At 43.1% G+C, this 27,121-nt stretch overlaps 2 pseudogenes; both read left to right on the top strand.

The window, feature by feature from the left end:
- The first annotated feature begins 2,504 nt into the window (after positions 1-2,504).
- LOC147436775 (uncharacterized) lies at positions 2,505-3,408 on the top strand (annotated as a pseudogene).
- Positions 3,409-15,123: 11,715 nt separating this feature from the next.
- LOC147436774 (polyubiquitin-like) lies at positions 15,124-16,153 on the top strand (annotated as a pseudogene).
- The last annotated feature ends 10,968 nt before the right edge of the window (positions 16,154-27,121 follow it).

Genomic DNA, 27,121 nt, shown 5'->3' with positions numbered 1-27,121 from the left:
CATCTGCCATTGTTGCGGGCTTCTTCGCAAGACCGCCTAGTGGCAAATAGAGGTCCTTCTGGTAGAGATAGTTTTCAATCTGCATCTTCCAATGTTGGTAGTTTTTGCCGCTGAACTTCTCAATCTTGAGCTTCCCTTCCTCCGCCATAACTCCCACTCAATTCAAGGAATCCTTTCCTTGAGATAATTTAGCTGCGAGCAAACCTTGCTCTGATACCAGTTGTTAGGAAATAAGACGTAGCTAAATAGATATAATTTGAGTAGATTACTTAATGGAGAGAGATAGATTTCACACACAAGAGATTATAGAGTAGAGAGAGAGAGAGAGAGAGTACACACGATATACGTGGTTCACCCAATGTGGGCTACGTCCACGGGAAAGCAGCCACTCAATGGCTTTAGTACTTCAAAACAAGAAGTAGTTTACAAAGGGATTATACCCTTAATGGAGCTTTCGCCTTGCTTCACTCTCACCACCTCACACTCACCTTGTTGCATCAACTCCCACTGAAATCTGTGCTGATGCTAAACGCTGCAACCTGTAAGAAACCTGGATGTTCTGTATGTATGCAAGAACCTCATCCGTTTATAGACAGGCTGGGGGTGGCTCTAACCCTGGCTCTGACTCCGTTACTCTTAAGCGCTTTATTATAGCATTGCATCGAATATGGTTAGCATCGGCTCTTGCGCAGGCCCCCGGATAGTTTAAACGATGGTGGAACGGAAGCGCGACCGACTAGCACGCCCTAGGACGAAAAGCACTTGGGAACTCATCCACGCGGGGCAATTCGATTGCCTTGATCAGATGGCCTTTTGCAAATTATTGCTCGTCCTCCTTGTGGTTTTTCTGGTATACCTATTGTACGACAGTCAAGTGCAAGGCACACCTGGGGGGGCCGTCTCCACTTCTGATGATGTAACGCCTCGCGGGCGCGCGATCTATATAACTAAAGGGAAATTTAGAAGAGAACGGGATCGTCGAAAGGGTAAGGAGAATCCCGCTGAGCAATTACTAAGAACTGTCCCCCCTACAAGGACGTTGCCAACTCTAGACTACGCTGCACTTTATGAATACCCACCCTGGTGGACCCCTTAAAAGGAGGTGGATAAGATATGCCAATAGATCGATTTGACGAAATTCCACTTAGACTACAGAAGGGCGAGGTAATAACAGTAACGGGTTACTACGGCTTAAAGAGTGCCACCAATGCAGTGAAATATCCCTTAAGAATGGATTTTGAGGTGGTTCATTAGCCATTAGGTTCATCCAACCTTAGGTGTTTTGCGTACTCTTTTATTTCCCGGTGGCTCGAGACGGTGCTGCTTCCCTTGCAATCGTCTGAGATAAGATGGTACAAGATGACCCTTTACCTTGCGAGCGGTAAGACCTACCAAATACCTTTGGTGGGTAAGTACGGTAAGTTTGAGGGGCCTCAGAATACTGAAGAGATGTTTGAGGTTAGCCTTATTCCTAACTAGGGGTCTAAAGCTACAAAGAGTTTCCGCCTTCGGGGCGTACATGAGGCCTATAACCAGTTTGACCGCCCTAACCTCAAAGCACCCGAAATAATCCAACATGCCCAGATCCTTGAGAGGTCCCTAGACACCTTAATGATTTTTCCGGTTGTAAGCAACGTTGAGGGGGACCAAGAGGTCATGATCCTACGACACATAAAAATCCCAGAGGCTGAAAGGAGGGCACGGTAACGGAATCCTAAGCGGTGCGGGAAGATCGTGCCCATCCATTTCTCACGCCACCTTCTGCATGGGATTTTATTAACCAGGCCTAAAACAGGTGGAGGGAGGTAACTAATGGTTGATAGAACAGACGGGGGGCCACTGGCTCAATGCTTGATTGATCCCCCTGTCGTCTTTAGAGTTTGAGTTGATTTGTGACCTTTTGAACTGCGAGTGCCACCTATTTTTCCAAAAGGGAAAACAACGTCTCCCAGCAAATAAAGAATGGAGGGTTCTCAGAGAAGATTTAGTGGGAGATTGTGCACTAAGGGCTCCACACCCCAGAGGATCTATAGGGTTGGAGGTGGGTTCGCTCCCTCACGGAATCGGCCTCATAGATGTGGACGACCCCTTTGTTGCGTGCGCAATTAGAAACTACCTTAGGAATGACGGTCCCTTTATACAGGAAAGGACTCCATCAGGTAGCCTTCATCTTTGGGGGCGAGGGATTCCCCTCTGGGAGAAACCTACGAAGGGCGGTTTGTGTTCAGCAGGCGCCCGTGTGGAGTATTTTCCAGCGGGCGAGGGATTCCCCTCTGGGAGAAACCTACGAAGGGCGGTTTGTGTTCAGTAGGCGCCCGTGTGGAGTATTTTCCAGCGGGAGAATAACCATCTTGGGAGAGGGCCGTGAGGTATATAAGAGGACCCCCCTTGCCGAGTTAGGCATGTTCCCGCGTCCTCTCTGGCCTGCCCAAGAGGGCTGCGTAGCTGAGGTTAGAGCACCTATTCTTAAGGGTACCCGGTAGAACACTCTTTACGGGCAGGTGATGGGTAACCGAGCTATGCAAAAGGAGACCCTCCTCTTTCAAGCTCACTATCTTTGCGACCCCCCTTTCGAGAAGGAAAAGGAGCTCGACCTATTGAAGATCCTTGAAAAGCAAGTAGAAGAACAGGCGGCAAAGAGAGAGGAGAGACGGCCGACTTGGACCTCGAGCTGGACGCCCACATAGGGGCATTACTGGCCGATCGGTTTAAGGATACCTGGGCCTACCTGCTTCCAGACGAGCAGGGGTATGAGTATAAAAATCAGAGGTGGGATAGCCAGCCCTGATGGGCTTACGAGATGCTTAATAAGATAGAGGAGGAGATGAAGGGAATGGGGGCCGCCTTCACACGACCCCAAAGGAAGAGAATGAGCTCCCAACATCTTCTTAAACCAGTAGGGGAGCGCCTGCGCCGGCTCCTTAAGCGGGCCAGGACGGTTGATGCAGGGCTCCCCTTTCTCAACGGAGTTCTCGTCCCTCATGAGTCAAGGACGCTATTACACCCGCCCAGTCCCTTGTGGGTATGCACAAGCTATGCAGGTATTGAGCTGGATATGTGTACACGAATGACCCCCATTCAGAAAAGCTTCCTCCTTACCCTGATGGATGGAGACGTCCTAAAGCTAAACTTGTTGAGAGCCTTCTTGAGGCTAGTTTTACATTAGATACCCGAGAGCAATTCTCTCTCTTCTTGTGGGGGCCCGAGGCCACGGGGAAGTCGACCCTAACGGTGCTCTTGGAGTACATCCTAAGGGAGAGGTGCGAGAGCCTGGACGTGAGCCTGATAGCCAATCGATTTGAGCTAACACTTGTAGAAGGAAAGAACTTGCTGCTCTTCCCAGATGTTACTCGACAATCGACTAATGCGGCCGGCTGCCAGCATCTTAAAAAGGTTGCTCTCCAATGAGAGGGTAACAGTGGAGGCTAAAGGGAGGCCCGCTTTGTCGGTTAAGCCCGACGCCCACTCTTTATTTATGGCCAACTGGAGGTGGCCTGACGTGGACCGATCTAGCAGGGGGAGGAGACGCTTCCTCTTTATACATACACCCAGAACGGTGACATGCCGCAATCCCTTTCTTATTGAAATGCTCAAAGGGAGCGCCAGCGGGCTAGTTAATTGGGCCTTGGGAATGCCGCCCGACAAGACGCGGATAGGTCACAGTGTAGAAGCCCTTAATGAGTTAACCGGAGGCGGGGCGGACTGCTCGGAGCTGATAGAGTGGATGACAAAAAAAAGTGAGGTATGACCCGGGGCCCGAAATATCACTAGGAGCGAAGAAAGTGCCAATTCCCGAGTCTTTTGAGTGGAGCATGTGTGCCCATGCAATTAGCTCTTTTGGAGCCTTCGTATAGGAAACACAATTGTTTGAATAGTAATTTTTCACGCAATAATTTTAAGGTACCACCTTTCAATTTGGTATCATCTCATTATTGTACAAGTTTAAGAAACTTAGAATTTGGTGGGCACTTTTTTGATAGGGACATCTACAATGATTTACTATAGTTCCATTGGCATTATCACTTAGGTGAGGCACACTAAGCTAAAAGAACTTTGATAAGTTGTCAATTTGTGAGCTAACAAAACGCCCACAACACTACTAAAATAGATATTAGAAGAGTAGGGGAATCGAGGGAGCTTCGGAGCGAGCTTTTTATGAAGGATGGACCGATTGGCAAAATTATTGAAAAAGCTCTTTCCATCAAGTTTGTGCTAGACTCTCTAATCTTCTGCAAAAAGTTCGGTCCGCCAAACAAGTGTTAGCCACTCATCACCTACTCCATGTAACCCCTCTCTCTCTCTCTCTCTCTCTCTCTCTCTCTCTCTCTCTCTCACACACACACACACACACACACACACACTCTCACAGTCTATATACCTCTCCTACAGTTCACAGAAAGGGTTACATGAAAAGAAAAAATCCACTTAACTACAAGATTAGACATTTGATTATAAGCATATATCTATTCAAGAAGCGTGTTAAAAGCGATCGTTCATAACGGTTTACAAAAAAGAGCATTGTCTACACAATGCGAGGTGCGGTATGAAATATCTACGCTAAGTCATGGACAGGTGGATCTAACTCCACAATGTTTGGAAGTGGACCCAACAGAGATGTTGCCTTCAGGGCACGGTCCACCTCATCTGCATGCCTCTTGTCTCGCTCCTACATTCTTTAAGTCGACGGGTTTGCATTTCCAAAACGATGCGGAGTCTAGTGGAGAACTCCTCGTTACTCTCGGATATTATCATCATACATCCCATCTAGCTCCCCAACAAAGTTAAGCACTACATACCGTGTCACTTTTAAAGAAATTCATTTCTTTGAAAGATTCCCCTCTGATTCCCTACTTTGTTTCTCGTTGCTCCCTTGTCACTGCGGTGCACCCTTCCTTGATAACCCTTAATTTCACCACAAGCCTCAAAGATTGCTATTGGGAGAGGCCTTTGCTGCACAAGAGCTGCAACCCAAGTCCGAAGACGGGGTTGGTGAAGGCACGGACCTTGGTGGATCTGCAATAGAAGGTGGAGTCTAGATTGTGAAGAGCGTCAGGGCATGGGGACTCTACGGTGGTGGGTGCGCACAAGAAGATAGCACGAACACACGGCGATACAGATCCAGCACGAGCCGGTGAAGGGCAAAGCGGGGCTGCGTAGCACTGGGCGTGTTTGGGTGACCTAAAAGCTGAAGGGGCATTGCCATCATTGGAGAGAGAGAGAGAGAGAGAGAGAGAGAGAGAGAGAGAGAGAGAGAGAGAGAGAGAGAGAGAGAGAGAGAGAGGCTTCTGCATGAATTGATGATGTGTGGGCGTGTCAAAATAGAAAACGGGAGAGAGAGAGAGAGAGAGAGAGAGAGAGAGAGAGTACTAGACTTGAGGCTCCTCCAATCGACAAAGAGAAAAGAGGATCTACAAAAGATTCCACTTATTTTGCATTTTCCAAAATCATGGTCACATACTGGCTCCCCAACAAAGCCAATGCCCCGCAGTCTCCTCCGTACTCGATGAGAACATCATTCTACTCTGCAACAAACCAATGCCCGCATTCCATACCTCTTGCACAACAAACAAAAGTCAAAGCAAGCAAAAAAACATTATTTTTAAATAGAAGGTGCCAGAGTTACCTCCAATAGGTGTCCCATCCTCCTCTTTTGTCCAATCCTCCTCCTCTACTAGGAGAATCAAACCAAACATCGTGTAACGATATGTCAATGGCCTCCGATGTCCCAGTGTGCTCTTTCCTCATTGCGGACACCAACATTGTGCGCACAATACTACTTTCTTTCTTGCAAATTGGTGTCTTATAGCAGACAACAATGTTCAGGTGGTCTTCAAGCCATCCATCAGCAACAGCAACAGCGATATCACGAACCGTGCCATAGTTATATGACTGGCAGACAACTACAAACATGCCTTTGTCATCGGTTGTTGCAAGCGCAATTCGAGCAAGTTGTCCAAACTGGCATACTTCCATTTGTTCCAATTTGGCACATCAAAATCAGAGAGCCCATACATAGGATTATTGGATGGAAAAAGTAGATTAGAAGCATTCACTGCAGACGTGACGGCCGACCCATCACAAAATAGTCACTTCTGCAGACGTGACGACCGACCCATCATGAAATAGTCACTTCTCTACTATGTGTGGCTCCACAATTCTCAACAAAGCATTCTTCAAGTCATCCTCTGTCTTGTCAGAGAAGCAAGCAAAAAAACATTTTTGTAAATAGAAGGTGCAAGAGTTACCTCGCATAGGTTTCCCATCCTCCTCTTTTGTCCAATCATCCTCCTCTACTAGCAAATCAAACCAAACATCGTCTAACGATATGTCAATGGCCTCTGATGTCCCATTGTGCTCTTTCCTCATTGCAGACACCAACATTTTGCACACAATCCTACTTTCTTTCTTGCATATTGGTGTCTTACAGACAACAATGTTCAAGTTGTCTTCAAGCCATCCACCAGCAACATCAATATCATGAATCGTGCCATAGTTATATGATTGTGGCAAACAACTACAAACACGCCTTTGTCATCAATTGTTGCAAGCACAATTCGGGTGAGTTGTCCAAACTGGATACTTCCATTTTGTTCCAATTTGGCACATCAAAATCAGAGAGCCCATACACAGGATTATTGGATAAAAAGTAGAATAGAAGCATTCGCTGCAGACGTGACAACCGACCCATCACGAAATGGACAAAGGCACTTCTCTACTATGTGTGGCTCCCCAGTGCTCAACAAAGCATTCTTCAAGTCATCCTCTATCTTGTCAGAGCTGAAATGCACAATCTGAATACGGTCGATACCACTATCTGCAAAAACCCTCAAACAAATCAAGCAAGATCCTGATCCAAACGACAACTTCTATTCAAGAAGGCCACTTACCGGTTGATGGGTATGTAATTAATGGCAACTGTGAGACATGCAATATTTATGTTTCGAGACTCGTTGTTGCGAAGTCAATTACTTCCCTTGTTGACATTCCACTCCTTTTTCCTGAACACCACACAAAGAGTAATTAAGAAGTGAATCGTGCTTTTTAATCCTATGCATAGCAAAATGACTCACGCTTTTCCTTGATACGAGCCGCTCCTTGCGAGCTTGAAGCTTCCCAAAAATGCTCAATCTGCACAACAATATCCAAATGTCACTCTCATGACGGTACAGGAAAAAGGTTCTGGTGAAAACTATCAACTTTTCTACCTGAGATGTTGTAGCAAATCCCATTTCCTGAGGCATTTGCACACTAGGCTCTGTCGATGTGGACATTTGTGTTCCTCCACGTGCTCTTTCTTCCCTATCCTTTACAGCATCATTGTGTGCCCTTTCCTCATTGGGAGGGAAGTACCCCTCATCATACTCCAAGAAACATGGCAAATCTTGGTAAAGTTTGCTCTTGAAGTTCCGTGCTATTTGCATTGGGTTGCAAATATGCTCCACTTTCTCAATTTCAAGCATTGTCTATTGCAAGCTTTGACACTTCTAATGTTGAAGTTGCGCTTTCGTAACCATCTAACACAAAGTAGAGCATTGTAATCATCAAAATTAACATGTTTATTCCCAATGTAATTATATAGTGTACATACCTGCAAAGACATCTTCTTATTGCGCCCGTCAATTCCTTGCATACCTCAGATTGTGATTCTTTTTCCATAAGACCTAGCTCATAATCAAAGGTCTTGCCCCTATGTTACATCTTAGCCTCCTCGAGGAATGAGTTGAGGTCAAGACCAGGCATCAATTTCAAATGTATACTCTAAATAGTGTTGTATACATTCTCGGCCTCTTTTACAATTGATGACCAAAAAACCTCGATCCGCAACACTCTAAAAAGACAATAGATTCTCCTATATAAATTAAACATCGTATAATCAAGAAATATTTTCTCCGCCTAACTAGAGAACAACAATGTTGAGGGTTAATCTACTTACCAGTTCAAGGGATATGTCCAAAGTCTTCACATCTACTAGATCACTAGAAGCCATTACACGAAGAATGTAGGTTCTTTTATAGTAGAAAAGTCCGCACAGGCTAGCCCGTACAATCGTTCCCCCATCAACCACTTTGGATGATTGGTCCACTCGATTGTGCACAATGTCCTGCACAAACGTCCATATGGATCTATTTTGAATTGTACTCTAAGAATATTTTCGTATACCAACAGAGAGTTTGAAACAACCAACCTCCACCAATTGTCTCCCAAGCCTGGATTGACAATGGCCAAAGCATATTTTGTTATTTTTTTGGATAGCCCATCGATATCAAAGAACGCTTTTTTGAATTGGGCTTAAAACTCTGAGGGAAGCAATCTATCCCTCTCTGCTATAACCTTTTACAAGGCAAGGCTATACTTTTTCGACACACATGGTGTCAATGATTATTGTATTCTTTGACAGTAAAGCATACCAATTTGAACACTTTGATGCAACATACAAGATGAAGAAGTTGTGACATCAGAGCGATAAACACATTGTACCATGATTTCTTTACTACCCTCTTGTCAATGTCTCCTTGCATCCAGCTATAGACTACACACGGTAGTTTCTCAAGGATTACGAGCGGAAGTGTGACGCGAGAGAGAGTGCGAGAAGAAGAGCATGACGATATGGTGAACTTGCTCTACTGTAATGTGTAGAACATAGTGAGTTCTTATTAGGTTTTTACAAAAGAATATGTGTACATACCTGGCGGCCCGCCCACTTACCTGGGCGACCACATTGGGCTTTATACCCCAACAACCTCCCACTTAAAGTCCAATGTGGTACTTTAAGTGTGAGAGAAGCTACTATACAAGCTAATATACAAGAGATGTAGAGAAGTGATGTACTACCCTACACCTAACTGCTTGCAAAAATGCGCAAAGCTCTCTGAGGGAAGTCCTTTTGTAAGTAGATCAGCAGGATTTTCTGTGGTGTGAACTTTGACAAGCTGAATTTGCTTATCCGCGAGCATTTCCCTGATGAAATGATACTTCACATCCACATGCTTTGTCTTTGAGTGATAAACTGGATTGCGAGCCAGTTGTATGGCACTCTGACTATCACAATATAACACGGGCATCTCTTCTTTGATTCCCAAATCTGTTACTAGTCGATTAAGCCAAATTGATTCTTTGCATGCCTCTAATGCTGCAACATATTCAGCCTCTGTAGTAGACTGAGTAACACAATCTTGTAATCTAGAACGCCATGATACTGCTCCACCAGCCAATGTAAAGACATACCCTGACGTAGACCTTCGGTTGTCTAAGTCACCTGCATAATTTGAGTCTGTAAAACCCTTTACACTTAGCTCCTGACTCCCATAGCATATACGCATACTCTTTGTAGCTTTCAGGTATCTCAATATTCCTTTCACTGCCTCCCAATGTTTCTTGCCTGGGTTTGACATGTATCGACTTACTACTCCCACTGCAAATGCAATGTATGGGTGAGTAGCAATCATTGCATACATCAAACTACCCACTGCAGACACATATGGAATCTTATCCATTTCAGCTTGTTCTTCCTCAGACACAAGAAAATCTTGTTTGCTAAGTTTCACATATGGTGGCAATGGAATACTCAATGCCTTTCCCTTCTCCATATTGAAACGTTGCAAAACCTTGTCAATATACTATGTTTGAGATAACCAAATCAACTTCTTTGATCTGTCTCTCTCAATGCGCATACCAAGTATATGACTTGCCTCCCCCATGTCTTTCATGTCAAACGATTTTGCCATCTTTGACTTCAAAGCTGAAATTTCTTCCAAGTGCTTGCCAGCAATCAACATGTCATCCACATACAAAATAAGGATCAGCCAACTGCCATCCTTAGCCTTCTTTGTATATAGACAGTGATCGAACTCACTACGTTTGTAGCCTTGAGAAAGCATAAACTTGTGGAACTTATGGTACCATGCCCTCAGTGATTGTTTTAAGCCATAAAGACTCTTTAACAACTGGCATACCAAATCTTCCCTGCCTTTCTCAACAAACCCTTCTGGCTGCATGTAAATTTCCACATCTAAATCACCATGCAAGAACGCTGTCTTGACATCCATTTGGTGCAACACCAAATCTAATATGGCAACCAATGCAAGAAAGCATCTCAATGTAGTCATCTTGACCACCGGAGAGAAGACTTCATCAAAGTCAATGCCTTGTTCTTGCTTAAAGCCCTTGGCAACAAGCCTTGCTTTGTACTTTGGCTGACTATCATGAGCGGTGATCTTATACCTGTAAACCCATTTACAAGGTAGAGCCTTTTTGCCCTGTGGTAATTTAACTAGCTTCCATGTCTGGTTTTTATGTAGAGCTGTCATCTCTGACTGCATGGCCAATTGCCAATTCCCGGAGTCCTTCATTTGCACTGCTTCCTTGTAACATGAAGGCTCATTGCAATCAGTCAACATGACATAGTTCATAGATGGAACAAACCTATCAGGAGGTCGCGTGATACGTCCAGATCTACGCACAATAGGTGGCTCAGGCTCAGCCACAACCTGTGGTTCCACTCTATCCTGTCCTTGCTCCTCTTGAGCCTTGACATTTTGTCTTGCACGTGCAGGTCCATCTTCTTGGAAGACAACTCTTCTAATCTCCTCAACCCTCTCTGGTTTAGAATGATATTTGGCTTCATTAAAGTGAACATCATTGCTGTGGATAACCTTTCTGGATTCGGGATCCCAAAGTCTGTACCCCACCTCACCAGAATTACCATAGCCTAGAAAGATGCACTTTCTACTCTTTGGCTCAAGTTTGTTCCTAAATTCCTTTGGAACATGAGTATATGCCTCACATCCAAAGACTCTGAGATGCTTGTATGAGGGCATTTTGCATGACCATACCATCTCTGGCACTGAATCCTTCTACAAAACCTTGCTAGGAGATCTATTTATAAGATGAACAGCTGTTGATACAGCTTCAGCCCAAAACTCATTTGGCAGCTTTGCATTAGACAACATACTTCTGACCTTCTCTTGTATGGTCCTATTCATCCTCTCAGCAACACCATTTTGAGGAGGATTGTAAGGAGCAGTAAGTTCACGTTTTATACCTTTTGACTCACAAAAGTCCTGAAAGGGCTTTGAAACATACTCTCCACCATTGTCAATGCGTAAGCATTTAAGCTTCTTGCCACTCTGATTCTCCACAAGTGTCACAAACATTTTGAAAACACTAAACGCTTCATCCTTGTGCTTGAGAAAGTAAACCCATACTTTCCTCGAGTAATCATCTAAAAATGTCATAAAGTAAGAAGCTCCCCCTAGAGATAGGTTAGGCATAGGTCCACACAAATCACTATGAACAAGTGCCAACTGTGTATCTCTTCTACTGCTTCTATGCTTATGTGGCTGCTGTGTTTGCTTACCATACAGACAATGTTCACAGAATTCAAAATCATTAAATGAAAAGCCAGGCAAATAACCAGAACGAAACAAGATTTCCATTCCCTTCTTGGACATATGTCCTAACCGGCTATGCCACAAAGAAACGTTCGGCTGCTTGGTTACATTGATTACATTTTTAGAGACATTTGATACATAAATCATGTAAAGTCCTCCAGACTTTACTCCATGTGCTACTGTCATCGAACCCTTGGATATCTTCCACATGTTTTGTCCAAAAGTGGTGACGTAGCCAGCATCATCAAGTAAACCTGTGCTGATCAAGCTCTTTGTAATTGCGGGAACATGTCTCACATTCTTCTGTGTGAAAGAAGAGCCATTCTGAAACTTCAATTGAACATCTCCAACACCTAAGATCTCACATGTCTGCCCATTGCCTAGCCGAACATGATCTTTAGTGGTCACATAAGAGGTAAACCACTCCTTGTTTGGAGACACATGAAGTGATGCCCCTGAGTCTATAATCCAACCACTCAGTGCATTTCCATCAGATGCTGTAAGAAGAGCTGAGTCCATTGTATTCTTCAAGAAGTAGATGTCTCCTGACACTAGACTGTCATCCTCTGCAACAGTGTTTGTCACATTTATTTCTTGAATCTTCTCTGAGGACTTGTTCTTCTCACCATGGTCTTCAGCTTTCTCTTTGCCTTTTTTTGCTTTCCATTCTCTGCAGTCTCTTTTCATGTGACCCTTCTTGCCACAATGGCAGCATTCTATGTCACTCTTGCCTTTAGCACTGCGGGACTTGCTACGGGACTGATTCCTCTTTCCACCTTTGTACTTTTCTTTGGTCCTTCCCCTGACAACTAAGGTTGTTCCTTTGCCTTTGTCCATTGTCTTTCTATTGGTTTCTTCAGTAAGCAGACTTCCTTCTACACGTGCTATGTTCAAACCATCTGGAGGTGCAGAATTACTCAAAGCTGTGCGAAAAGTGTCCCAACTTTTCGGCAATGTGATCAACAGGAACATAGCTCTAATAGGTTCATCAAACTTGACACCTTGAGCTGACAATTGACTGTAGATGGTGTTGAATTCATTCAGATGATTGGACATAGGTGTCCCTTCTTTCATCTTCAAGTCAACAAGATTCTTAAGCCAGTATACCTGTGAAGCTGCACTCTGCTTCTCATAAAGATCACTCAGCTTTGTCCATGCTTCATAATCCGACATCTCGTCTGCTACATTGAGGTAAACGCTTTCTGCCAAAGTCAGCATAATGGTAGAAAGTGCCAATTCATCCATTTCGCTCCATTCATCTTCGTCCATATCTTGTGGTTTTATCCCCTTGAGCTTTATAGGTTTTATCTGCTTCTTTTGTACCACCACGTGCCAAATCTGCTTCTTCCACAATGGGAAATTGGTTCCATCTAGCTTCTTGATATTGTAAAGAGCAGTGTCCTGTGATCCAGCCATAGCTACGCTTCACAGTAGTTTACTTTCCTGGGAAAAATTCGGCAGAGTTTCCCCTGTAAACTGACCTCTGAACCAATATCAACCTGTCAAATGAACCAAGAAAGCTTCAGATTCTGCAGAAATTTCGGCAGAGTCTCCTTTGTAAAATGGCTCTGGTGTACTCAAAAACAGCTCAAAAACACTATCTCTCTGACACTGTAAGCTGCGGATAAACCTGTCCTGCACCTGTATTGTCTCTCACTGTCCTGTCACTGTCCTGTAAGCATAGACTGCGACAATGCCTCAACGGAAGTAAAGCAAAGATGCAATCCCAACTGTCTAACTCACAGTCAATACATCCTAGCTGCCTATTTAAGGGTGCTCGAGGGATCGCTCCAAGACCTGTATCACCGAAAGGATCTCAACATTCGAGAATCCCCCAGCTCAATAAAACCTCACTCGACCCTCAACAAAGGCTGCAGTAAATCTGACAGTACATAGACTTCCCACAAAGTCATACATCCACAAATTTCCCACCGTATGCTGTAACCGCTGCGGCAGTTGTTTGCTGCGTGACTCACAGCCAACAAACCCTCAACAGACATATATCATCTCTGACAATACATCCCATGTGGAAGTACCTGCAATGTCAGGATGAAATCTGGAATATCAAGCAGCAAACACAAGCTACCTGATGAACTAGTGGATGTCGCCTACAGTCTGTGTGTAGGTGCGTCGTGTCGTATGTGACACGCCTCCAAGAACTGTGAGTTGTCCTTCGATGTGTAGACAACCACAAATCAACACTCTGGGAGTGCCGATATCCTCAGCACCTGCAGTCGTAGGCCGAAACCCCAAATTTGCAGAGTTGGATCTGCACCCGCCGAGACCACGTAGTCGAAAATGGCATGCGCAGAACTTTGTCGAAACCAAACGGTGGCCGAGATGACCTCAGAATGGAATTCTAAGAACACAGAGCCCTTCGGTTTCTCCCACAGGAATTGGGGCCGTGTCTTCGCCTGTCGAATCTCACCCCAATCTGAGCAGGTGACTCTGGCTACCTGCAAATGCTGCCTTGAGCCTCGATCTGAGCTCTGATACCAGTTGAAGGAGTACGAGCGGAAGTGCGACGCGAGAGAGAGTGCGAGAAGAAGAGCACGACGATATGGTGAACTCGCTCTACTGTAATGTGTAGAGCATAGTGAGTTCTTATTAGGTTTTTACAAAAGAATATGTGTACATACCTGGCGGCCCGCCCACTTACCTGGGCGACCACATTGGGCTTTATACCCCAACAGTTTCTCGATGATAGCCTGCTTTGAAGCAAGGCCCATTGTCCACGCCATCCACATCATGTCCGTGTAAGAGATCGCCACGTGTCCTGTCTCGTTTAATCTACATGGGATTGAGAATAAAAATGTTAAGACAATTTGATTCTAAAGCTAACTGCTCATGCAAACAAAAGCAAAGGATCTTACTTGTTTATAGGCATAACAATGCTTAACATATCATCCCTGTTTGAAGATTCTACTTTCACTAGATCAACTCGAATTCTTGGATGCAGATTGACGTCTTTCTCATAGGCAACACTTAAAACCAAAGAGGACACACAAGAACTGCATTTAAGAACACAAAAGCAAATTAAAACCCATTATTTACTCTCTTTGCTAGATATGTATCTACTTCTACAAGCACTACCTTCATTGGTATGTCAACTCTTGCTTTTGTGCTTATCACTATGTTTGTGCTGTCAATATGTAGTCAAAGCCCCCAAAATCTGGTAATGCCAGATGGAGAGGATCGAACCAAGGGTAATACACTTGGACGTCCTACCAATGAGCCACAGCTTTCAAGACACACCTCATTTGCTTTTGTAAATTGAAATTCTTTCAATGTGGAACTGGAACACATACCCGCCCATCCTCGTCCATAAGTGTCACGGGGTGGACTCGAGGGATCAACGGCTGGGGATGGATCGGCCGTTGATCTCCCCCCAATTTAAATAAAAAATTAACGGTGCTTGGAGTCGTGAGCATCCCTCGAACCCACAACCTCCCCCTCACGAACTCGGAGCTCTATCCACCTGCGCTGCCGCGTGTTGATGCAAACTATGGCCTTTGCGCAATCAAGTATCTGCCCGCCTTGCTATGCCGATTCGACGACCCAGATCGCGTGCCCTGCCGTTCACTTGCCCCTGCCGTAGATCCCTCGAGTGACACACCCATGTCACTTATAAACGAGGCCCGTCCATCCCCAAAAGTTATGGGCAAGGTAGAAGAGTTGGTTTGTATCCACCTGGCTTGGAAAAGCCCGACCGTTTTTGCTTTCCCGGTGAATATAAATTAAGAGACGCCCGCTCTCGTCTCATACCATTTGGCAACCCTGCCTGCAAGCAAACATGCAGATCTTCACCGGCAAGACCATCACCTTGGAGGTGGAGAGCTCCGACAACGTCAAGACCAAGATCCAAGACAAGGAGGGCATCCCGCCTGATCAGCAGCGCCTCATCTTCGCCGGCAAGCAGCTTGACGATGGACGCACCCTCGCTGACTACAACATCCAGAAAGAGTCCACCCTTCACCTCGTTCTTCGCCTGCGGGGTGGCATGCAGATCTTTGTCAAAACGCTCACAGGTAAGACCATCACCCTTGAGGTCGAAAGCTCTGATACTATTGACAATGTGAAGACCAAGATCCAGGACAAGGAGGGCATCCCTCCTGACCAGCACCTCATCTTCGCTGGGAAGCAGCTGGAGGATGGCCGCACTCTGGCTAGTCCACCCTGCACCTTGTCTTGCGCCTCAGGGGCGGCATGCAGATCTTTGTGAAAACCCTCACCGGGAAGACCATCACCTTGGAAGTTGAGACTTCTGACACCATTGACAATGTCAAGACGAAGATTCAGGACAAGGAGGGCATTCCTCCTGACCAGCAGTGGGAAGCAGCTGGAGGATGGGCGTACCCTGGCCGACTACAACATCCAGAAGGAATCCACCCTACACCTTGTGCTCCGGCTGTGTGGTGGCATGCAGATCTTTGTGAAAACCCTCACTGGAAAGACCATCACCTTGGAGGTTGAAAGTTCAGACACTATCGACAATGTGAAGACAAAGATCCAAGACAAGGAGGGCATTCCTCCTGATCAGCAGTGCCTTATTTTCACCGGAAAGCAGCTAGAGGATGGGCGCACCCTCGCAGACTACAACATCCAAAAGGAATCTACTTTGCACCTTGTCCTTCGCCTTCGAGGCGGCAAGTGAATCTTCCTGGTCATCTCCAAGTGCCTGCTTTTTACTTTCTGATGATGAACTGTGTAATCTTTGAGCATGTTCTGTTATGGAACTGCCAGTAAAGGAGACATTTTGCACTTGTTTTAAGGGTTCTGAAGTGACTCTGTGGATTTTGTCTTTTCTGTTTCTTTCTTATCCTATCGCTGTTGGCAGTGAAAGTTGATGTCTGATCTCCTTTAGTTGCGAATTGAGAACAGACATCATCATTGAATAAAGGGAGTATGCCTGGTTTCTGCTATCTGAAGGAGGGGGGACGTTCCTCTCTTGTATCCAAGAAATGTGAGATGTCTAAAAGGTTGTGGGCTCTCATGTCAATGCTCTCTGGATTGAATTTCGATAAGTGCGTGAAGGCCATTACCAAATTACATTCATGATTTCTGGATGTCGCGTCCAAGGTATTGATGCATCTTATTTTGAAAGCTTACAATCACTGTTGCTTTTGATTAGGCCTAATCTGTATGGCTAACTCGCTGGGTGTCATTTTTCCGCTGGGGTTATAGGAATTCTTTGATACGATAAGACTTTCATTGCAGTATTTCGCATGACACAGGCAGTGACGTGATCAATTTTAGGTTATTAATCACCCTATTTATTCATAGCTGCAGGGAAAGTCTGTTCCCCAATGGAGAACCTGTTCCCCATGTTCCCTTTCTTAGGGCAAGTTCCCTGTTTCTGTTGGCACAAGGGAACCCATTCCAGAATGCATTCCGTACATTCCGGAATGCATTCCCTTGTCACAACAGAACCAGGGGAACTAGTTCTTATCATTTTTCTTTAAGTAAGATTTATGGAGGCAACTTTTGACTCTTTCTCTCTCTTCCATACAGTGTGCTATTCCTTGTTCAGATATTCGTGAAGTGATAGTAATTAGGCACTCTGACTGTTAGCAAGCATGAGTAAGCCCATACCTTTAGGTTTTGCTCCCCCCCCCCCCCCCTCGCCCAGGGCCGTTCCCGTTCCCGTTCCCGATTCTTGCCTCTTCCTTTGTGTATAGTGGTCGTGAGAGCGATCATAATGGTTCTTGCTGAGAAGACGCACATGTCTATGATGTTTGGGATGTATGTTTGTCTGATCTTGCTAGTGGAGGATGTTTCCCATCCATTGCCTTAGATACTAATTGTCCCTCTCCTTGGGAGATAAAGTGGACTGACTTTTGGTTCAATGCGAGAGCATGTTGTAATGGTCACATGGCTACATGGTTTCCTACTATGTCTTTGATTATTTGCATCCTTTTTTCTCAAAGTTCTAACATTTTCACTAAAGAAAGAATTTTAAGAATATATAAGCTTCAATGAGAGAGTATTGTGGATGTTGGATAGCATACTGTGTCTTTGTCTGATTAATTAACATGTTCTGTAATTGGACACTCAATTGTCCGGAGGTCCTGTTTTTCAACGAACTTGTCATACTTATTTGGTGAAGTTTGAGACAAAATTCATACGTTGTGTTAATGCTATATGTTAGTGAAGTAAAGAACATAGCCAAATTTTAATTTCGCCAAAACTAATAGCATATTTTAATTATGGTGATAAATTCTAAGAATTTTAACAAAAATTACATAATTTGTAATTAACATAACATTTTGCATAGATTTCAAGGTGTATTGATAGGAAAAACTTATTATTGTAAGAACTCGAGCTTCATAACTTACTTTTTGAACTAGATTTTTGTTACAATAAAAAAACCCAAATCTTGAAAATGTTGACAGAGGTAAATTTTCTTCTTTTGAGGCCTCTTTTATTAACATGATGAGGTTATGGGGCAAAAGCAAAATTTAATGTGCATAATGTATTTATAGGCCAATACTCATCAACGAAGCATTCTTCAAGGTTACAAACTCACAAACATTCTTTACTTCAAGCTCACTTCAAAAAAATTATAGTGCGTAATTTTTTGCAAAACAAAAATTGCTTTGAAAAATTAACGGGAAGTGTGCATATAGATCCCCCATTTGTGTTTATACGAGATATTTGTCTACAAAGAAGTGAGACTGAAAAACAAATTTTGAAGTGAACTTCAATTTTAATGTTGATCTTTGATAATTAAAAAAAAGAATTTTAAAATGTCGAGTTTTTGGGATATGACATAAATCATCAAATGTGGCTTGCATAACCATCAAATAGTATCATCTTAAGTAATAGAGACGTAAATCTAGTATATATGAAGCATAAGACATTCCAAATGAATTAAACGTTTTATGTGATTGTTAATTGAAGTAAAAAATATGCATATTTGATCTGCACATCTTTTATACTTCTAGTCATAAAAAAAAAATTCGCATGATATAAACAAAAATGCCAAGTTCAAATATAAGTAGTTACCATGGAATATTACATGTATCCTCTTTATTTTTTATCTAGACTTGAGTACGAGTTTTAGTTATGTATTGTGTAGGTGCTTTTCATGAGTGTAGTAACTATTAAGGTTGTGTACAAAAATGAAGTATTATAATTTTTATAAGTACTTTGGCTAACATTTCATAAGGTTTTTAAAACACTTCTTGAGTTGTTTTTCAGATTTTATGTACCATTTCATTTCATTAAAAAAGTTCACTAAAAAGTATTTTTAGTACCAAACTAGTGTTATTCTGTGGTGGAGAAAGATAGAGATAGATAGATAGATAGATTGAATTATCATCCACGGAGGTCAGATATGACTCATGGGACCGAGAACAAAACATTACTTCTAAGTGAATGCATATTAGTTTAGGACTAAGAGTCCATTGAGAAGGTAAACAAAAAGAAAAGAAAACCTAAGGGGGATCAAGTGCAGAAAGAGGTGGTTTGAGATTTCAAAATTCTTGGATAATAGCTTTCCCACCTCAAGACTGCCCATTTTCCTTGCTTGTGAGCTTCATGCATCTACTTGAGTTCACTTGCGTTGAACTTGAGTTGAGCCATGGTCAATTCCTCGGCAATCCAAAACTTTGTTCCCTTCAAGAGTCGGGATTGGCATAACAACTTCATCCGTTCTTCTTTATTCTTGAAGGTGAGGATACATTGCTTGGGTGGCACATGCTTGTGTGTGTCATTGACTTTGGACACATGTTCAGGCTTGATGTTAATTGGTTGAAGAATGTCGTTAAGCTTGATAATTGCTTCTTCTAAAGAGTCCTCATCGGTGCACCATGGTGGGTCAAGCCACCCAATCCTGACTTTGAGCCCAAGGAATTTTTGAAGTCAGAATTCTTGTATTGCTCTTTGTATCTCGGTGTTAATCTTCTTGTGTGCTACCTCGCAGGCTCCTTTCTCAATGGCCATGACACTCTCAGTGAGGGAAATCTTGGCTTCTACTTCAACAAGTATAGCCTAGCTCTCCGATTCCTTCCTATCTTCAAGTTTACGCAAGCGCTCCTTTAGTTTTTTGTTCTCCTCAATGAGTTCTTGAACCTTGGCCTCCAAATCTGTAATTCTTGCTTCTTGTCGAGTGGTATGGTCCTTCCTTGGTACAACTGCCACCGCAAGAAAACTCTTGCGGGTCTTGGAAGCCGGAGCATCAAAGGAGGACATTGCCCTATCAGACAAGGAGCTGTCTAGACACATTCACTGTCGGGGTGTGATCTGGATTAAGATTGAAGGTGAAATTAATTTGGAGGTTAAGGTACAAAGGACAGACGACGAGCGACAAGCTAAGATGCAGGCTCAGAATGATGCGGAGCGCGAGGAGCTACTGTGTCTCTGCTGTACCCGCCTGTCCACAGCCTTGGAATGCAGAGCTATACATGGAGACATAGATGCAGAGTTGTTTGGGGACGAGGGAGGTCGCTGTGTGAGAGAGGAGGAGGCTACGGCTGTCGCTGTGTGAGAGAGGGTGAGGCTGAGTCTTAATGCCCCCCATAGGGCTACTCTCGCCCAGGGGGGATTGGGGGAGAGAGAGCTAGAACTTGCGATGCTAACTGCTAGGGTTACTCAGAGAGAGAGAGAGAGAGAGAGAGAGAGAGAGAGAGAGAGAGAGAGAGAGAGAGAGATGATTATCGTCCTCAAAGGTCAAATATGACATGTGGGACCAAAGTTACATGTAATGTAGTATGCGTATGGCTGACGAGTGACTCTTGATGCTCCAAAATTGTGGTGATGAGAGTCGTAATGAAGAGCCCACACTATGGATGAGAGAGGAAAGGATGTAGGTTTAAGTCTTGGCTGAAAATGTGAAAGAAGCAAGTTCGGATGTGACCAAAAGCTGAGCACTCTAGTAGTGTGTGGTACTCAGATTCTCGAACTTGCAGTGAGCATGCACAGTTGATTTGACTCTTCTTCATTGCCACAATGCCCTGTCTCACATCGAAGGGAACGGGAGCTAAGCCGAATGGCTGCAATAGTGTGTATCGTCACTACAAGGGGATAGGCTCAAGCATGTAAGAGTGTGTGTGTGTGTGTGTGTGTGTGTGTGTGTGTGTGTGTGTGTGTGTGTGTGTGTGTGTGTGTGTGTGTGTGTGTGTGTGTGTGTGTGAGAGAGAGAGAGAGAGAGAGAGATAATGGATGTTAACTTGTTGGGAAGTCACACATGTCTATGATGTTTGAGACGTATGTTTGTGTGATCTTCCTTGTGGAGTACCCATTGCCTTTGATACTAATTGTCGCTCTTCTACCGAGATAAATTGGATTGATTTAATATTTAATATTAATACCTGGCTTGCTTGTCACAGGGTTCTCCCTCTGCTAGGAAGAACCCTCTTTAACCATGTGCTTTTATTCTTTGTCTTCAAATTTACCTTGCAAGCTACGTGTCGGTTTGGATACAGAATCATTGTAAAGACCATCTTGTTTATTAGTAATTTTGTCTACGTGATAGTTCACTACTATAGTTGTCATAATAATCAATATCTAATTCTCCTAAATGATTTTCTCATGTTAAACTGATCATTTAATATGGGGAAGTGCCAGGGGAGAAAAAGCTAGAATATTGGTTAAGCTAGCAGACCGGCCACAGTAGGGATCCAAAGGAGGGAAAATAGGGATCCAAAGGGGGGGCCATTTGCAAAAGAGCCATGTGCAACAATGGGCTAAAAAGACCCTAAGGTTCAGCCCATTAAGACTTCCAAAATGCTAAGGTTCCAAAATTCAAAGGTTGCGTCCAAAGGTCAATCTTAAGGGAATTGGATGCTTTGTGTGTGTACAAAAAAGTCTTTGCAATCCCTACTTGGGAGGGGGCGAGCCTTGCATGTAGGGGATGAGAGAGAAAGCCACACACACACACACACAAGCTCCCTTTACACAAAGGGAATGAGGGACACATGTCAGCTCCCTAGCCCAGATGCCCACAAGGTGTACCCAATTCCTATTGGATGGCCTTGGAGGTGTACCAATGAGAATTAGGCTAGAGTAAATCTAGTTTGATTAATTTAAAAACACTTAATAAAAAGAACCAATGAAAATTAAGTCTCCTGGATCACTATTGGACAGTCTCCCAAAGGGTCCAATGAGGATTCATCAGCCCAATGGCTTGCCTGATTCCTATTGGCCAGGAGGCAAAGGGGTCCAATGAGAGTTTAATTGAATTATTAAATTACCTAAAGCTCTCACAAAAGGGGAAAGGGGGACACATGTCAGAAGGCTATCACTTATACTGCTTAATTACCATTGGCTAGGCCTGGGGAGGTCCAATGAGGGTAAAGCAAGAGCAATAGCAAGAGGGCTCACCCAAGAGAGAGAGGGGGCTGATTTTTGCAAGGGATTATCACAAACACACTCTCACACAGTCTATGTGAGAAGCAAGAAAAAGACTATCTCTTCCCAAGCTTACCGGGGATAATTAATGTTGTGTTTGCGAAGTGTTTTGCTTAGTGCATGAAGCTTTCATCTTCATTGCACTAGCTAGGCTTGAAGGAACACAAAGAATTGTATTGTACAAAGTCTCTCTTGATGGGAGAAACCATAATACAAAGCCTTTTAGAGGGGGGATCGGCTCCATGCAAATCCGGTCCTCAATTGTTGTCAATAGCTTAATTTCTCTCTCTTTTGAAAGTATTGTTCATGCTATCTAACTAGGTGTTATGCTTTTTGTTGCTCTCTCCACCCAAGAACTCTTAAAGATATGGACAAGGAAATTGAGATAAACATCTTTAAATCAAAATGATTGTCTATGTTTTTTTACACCATAATAATGTCTTTCAAAATGTGCTATAGGCCGCATACCATGTTGATAAGTTTGCAATGCAAACTAGAGGTTCTCACAACGCTCCCATGGGTAGGGATAGCTCCTTGTGGCACTACTTGAGACACCTGGGACCTTTGACTCTTTGAGTCTCTCCCACAAAACTCTCCAAGCATGGTCTTGCATAGCTACTCAAGTGCAAAGCATTAAGTGTCATCCTTACCAAAGATTCCCTCACCCTTAATGCTAACAAATGTATATTGGTGGATTGCGAAGCGGTCTTGAATGCCTTTACATGCAAGCACCTTGGGTCAATCGTCTCCCATTGTGCCTTAAGTCTAGGTCAATGGGTGACAAACCCCAAATTTTTTTATAAAAACCCTTGGCATTAGGCTAGCCATTCATCCCATACCCACATATATAATTTGCAAAAATACAAACCATCCATGATGTAATTCCAAAATCAATAAAGATTAATTTGGTCTTTTGTACTATCTTCTGGTATCATTTTGTACTTTATATTTTTTTGTTCATATTGTCCAAACAAGTTTGATTAATACAATGTGTGCAAAGAATGGCCTCCAAAAAAACTCTCGATTGCGATCACACAGACTCGTTGATCGAGGGATACTACTGGTCAGCTTTTGTCAAAATTGCAGAACGATGGGAGAATTGTACAATTGTGGCAAGATGCCCACAGTGCATGGTGGTGCCCCATGTACAGTGGCACACAGGGTAACTTGTTTACCTCGCCCATCCCACCAGGAACCAATGTGCACCTTGGGCATCCTGCCATGCCTGTACAGGCTCCCCGATGCTCGAATTTTGACAAATGTTGATCGATGGTGTCTCTCAGCCATGATTGTAGTTGAGAGTTTAAATTAAATAACTTGAGAAGTACAAATACTAAAAGAATACAATGTACACAATTAATGTTACAATTGCACCAAATGGTACAAATTTGAGTCATTGATTTTATATGAAAAGATTAGAAATCTCAAAGAGAGAGGTTACATGGGATAATCTAATTCTTATGTAGGCCCCCTTTATTTTGCAAGTTGATTGCAAGGTCTAAATTTGTGTTTTTCAAAGTGACTCACTTTGCATGCACCATCTAAGAAATGCCATCCTGGGATACTTGCACCAAAATATCCTCGGAAGCGTCTTGAAGGGACAATAAGGTAGCACGATGTATCCTAGTTATAGAATCACTATATTTGTCCATTATTTCTAGCCACCGTTTTTGGCCTCCTTCTCCGTTTCTTTTCTGTTGTTGGTGGTGGTGGAGGAGCTGGTTATAGGGCCCATTGAGTAGGGTCATTTTTATATTTGGCCTCCACTCCTCTTAAGCCTATTGTCCTTCAGGTGTAAGCTTATCCTTCTTCTTCTTGGCACATTTTTTGGCTCTCTATCAAATCTTGGTAGGCTTAGAGCTCCCAGCAGCAGCTTGTTGGGCGGCTTGAGCCGTGTCCTCTACTATCTTCTTCTCTGCTTCTACCCATGCTTGTAAATTTTCCAGGTGGGCTCTCTTGGCCTATGCTCTTTTCCACTCCTCCTGCTACCTTTGCCTTCTCTCTACCTCCTACTTCCGTCCTGCTTCTCTCTCATCCTCTTCTTTCTTTTGCCTCTCCTCATTTCTTTTTTATCTCTTAGCTTCTTGGGATTCGAATATGGGATCACCTAGTGTTATATTTATCACCTTCTGTTTGAACCATTGGCCAAATTTTTGCAGTGTAGTTGATGCGGTTGCTTGGGCTCCAAGTTTTGTGATGACAGACAAGATCTCTTAGTTTAGTAGAAAACCCTGAGATTCTTCTTGAGTTGTTCGTGTTTCTTGGGTGACTCTTTGTAAAGATGAGAGTGGTGGGGGTTCTGACAGACATGTGCGATTGGAATTATTTAACGATGGAAGATCACAAAAAATATACCACATGATGGATTCAAAGGTTGGGGAGGTTGTTGGGTGTCTGGAGTGGGTTGTATTATTGGGTTATCCACATGTGGTTGAGTTTGTGGATTTGAAGCTGTGGATTTTGTATGGGCTTGTGGATTTACTATGATATGAGTGATGGTGGTTCCATTGATGTGCATAGTGGTTTGGTTTGGTGTGTCATCCATGTGGTGCAAGATATGAGTGTGTGCTCATTTGTGCCTGAGAGGACCTTCTAAAACGTGCAAATAAGAAATGAACTTAAAGTTGTGAGTTTTGACTTATAGAGTACTTAAACTCTTTAATAAATTTTTAAAAACATAATAAAACTAATAAAAATTTAAAAAAAAACTACAAAAGAGACGAAACTTTATGCACGAAACTAATGATTGTGCCGTCAACAAATCACTTGGTATTACTATGCATGTTTAATAGAAATGATTAGTGTCAAAAATTTATCATTTTTCAATCCAATGCCTATCATTTTGTCGCTTATCGTAAACAATCTTTTGCACTCAAAGCATGATACGATTGTGATCACCTCATGTTAACCACTTTTTTTATCTTTCATTTTAGACTATTTTGCACTCTAGTCTTGTTCCTCTCTCTCCCTACTAAAACTCTGTTTGAACATCTCATGTAGGGCATTGCTCATTTTCCTTCAAGTGCCATGATGTGTATTTTGAAGTATACTACTTTTTTCTTGATAGTGTGAGCACTGCATTCCTTCTCTACTCTAGATGCCATAGGTGTCGAGAAAAAATGTACCATGTGCAAAAAGTATGCGACAAAAGAAAAATTGACTTTAGTTCACACACAAAAACAATGCGACTCTAGAGACTAAGTGTTTAGACCAGTATGTAATGTGTTATGTGTGTTTTCCTCCAGGCATAAACCATTTAGGTTGTGAAGCTATTGATTGAAAAATTTAAGGTGGATATCTTATTAGAGGTTAGCTTTGCCTTTTCAAGAAGATGAAAATAATTATCAATAGACTATTGGGATTAAGCCCAAGTGGCCTCTCATACGGATATGGTCAGCCGCCCACCTAACTCACTTATCACTAACTCTTTGTATATACTCACATTTACTTTTGTGGATAATAAGTTTTGGGAGATAACCCTTCAAACGAATTCTCTGCGTATTGTGTAAGCTCTCTGTGTATCTGTGTGTGTGTGTGTGTGTGTGTGTGTGTGTGTGTGTGTGTGTGTGTGTGTGTGTGTGTGTGTGTGTGAGTGAGTTGATCTACACTCCGTTCCGTAACTTCAATTGGTATCAGAGCGAGGTGCAGTGCGGTTTTGCGTAATCGCGCGCGCACACTTTTCAGGTAGATTCTAGATCCGGAGCTTGGAAATTCACACTCAGCGTTTTGGGAGTGTTTCCAGTAGGCGACCTGAGGTTTTACCCCCCTTTCGAAGCAGTTTATGCCCTCAGAATTTCGTTCTGAGCACCACATCAGAAGATAGGTTTTGTACACTCTCTTTGTTGATCGAGTGGTTCTTGGAGAAGGTTGAGCGGACATGATCCAGGTGTTCTGATCTGGGGCTTGTGGAAAATTGTCGGTCATTCCAATAGCATGATATGCTATTCTTGTCAGCACTTCTGGAGCACCCAGATATGTGATCTTGCTCTCTTTCTTTGTGCCTTTCAGTGTTGTAAGCACATATTGCGCATGATCAATTGCCTGCCTGGTTGTCGACTTCAATACTTGGGTGAAGGTGGTCGCAACCTCATGATTTGGATTTGTGTATCGTGGCCGTCTCTTTGATAAGAAGTGGAAGTGTTGATGGTAGAGGCGAGTTGGTTCTCCAATTGCCTTTGGAAGAGATTAAAAAAGGTGGTACCAGCAGTACTTGCTGTCTTTCTATCTTTTGCCCGCATCATCATACCTTCAATTGGAAGCTTCAGTGCCTCAACCACTATCTCTTTAGTGATTACCACTTCTACCTTTTGCCCTTGTTGATCAGTGATTTAGGTTGACCCATCTTCTTTGATCGTGGACAGTAATTCATATGCCTTCTGAAAATCCACGCCGCATGATTCTTGGTCGTAGAAATCTCTTAGGCCTAGCCTTTTGTTGGCTTCCTTGATGTCTGGCTTGGTAGCTACATCATAAATCTCTTTTCGTAGCATTTGCAGTTCTACTTGGTGTCCTTCTTCGCTCTTGAATCTGCCAGTGAAAACAATTGTGTTGTTTTCTTCAAGCTGTTCTTTTGACAAGTAAGTTGCCTTTGCTGTCTTCACTGAACTTGGATCTAATTGGTATGGTGGCATCTCTTGCAACTTTTCTTTCTAGGACACCATTTTCTTTGCCTTCTCGACCGCTTGCATTGCTCCTGCTAAGTGAATACAGTGTCAAAGTTACAGAATTTTGTAAATTCTGCTCTGAAATGCCCTGACTCTAAATTGCTGACAAATGATGCCCATTTTGCTTCAAATTAATTTTGGAACATGCATAGATGCATAAAAACATGTAGAGATCAAAATCATACATTTCAGGCAAAAATTGCAACAAAAGTAAATAATCATGATTATTTATAGTTGGGGAATTTTTTCCAACTTTTTTCATTTTTGACATCATAGGCTTGAAACATATAGCATTTAGGTGCTCTGAGTGAAGTGTAGGCTCATTTGAGTGCACTGGGTGGAAATGGTGCCAGATTCAGACTCTAAAACAGTAGAGATAAAGAGATTTTGAGTTTTTGGGATCCAAACTTGATCAGTGGACTTGGGACATTATGTTCTTTGGTCCCAGTAGGTCAAAGTTGCAGATTGCACCCATTTTGGCAAAAAAGTAAATAATCGCGATTATTAACTTCTTCATCAAAATGTTCATTTTTTGTTGCAACTTGGTTCTAAGCATGATGTAGACTCTGTGTATGAGATATGGGGTGATTTCGATCAAAAAATGTGACAGTTAACTGAAAAATTGGATAAGAAAGACTTTGGTGCGTTTTTTTCAACAATATCAGAGTTTTTCTTGATCATTCTGGCTCATACTTGAAATGTGGCATGTAATAGGTG

Source organism: Adiantum capillus-veneris, chromosome 17 (genome assembly GCF_014529385.1).
Source record: "Adiantum capillus-veneris isolate H3 chromosome 17, ASM1452938v2, whole genome shotgun sequence".
Taxonomy (NCBI): domain Eukaryota; kingdom Viridiplantae; phylum Streptophyta; class Polypodiopsida; order Polypodiales; family Pteridaceae; genus Adiantum; species Adiantum capillus-veneris.
The sequence above is the reverse complement of the archived record's forward strand: the minus strand, read 5'-3'. Positions and strand labels throughout refer to the sequence as shown.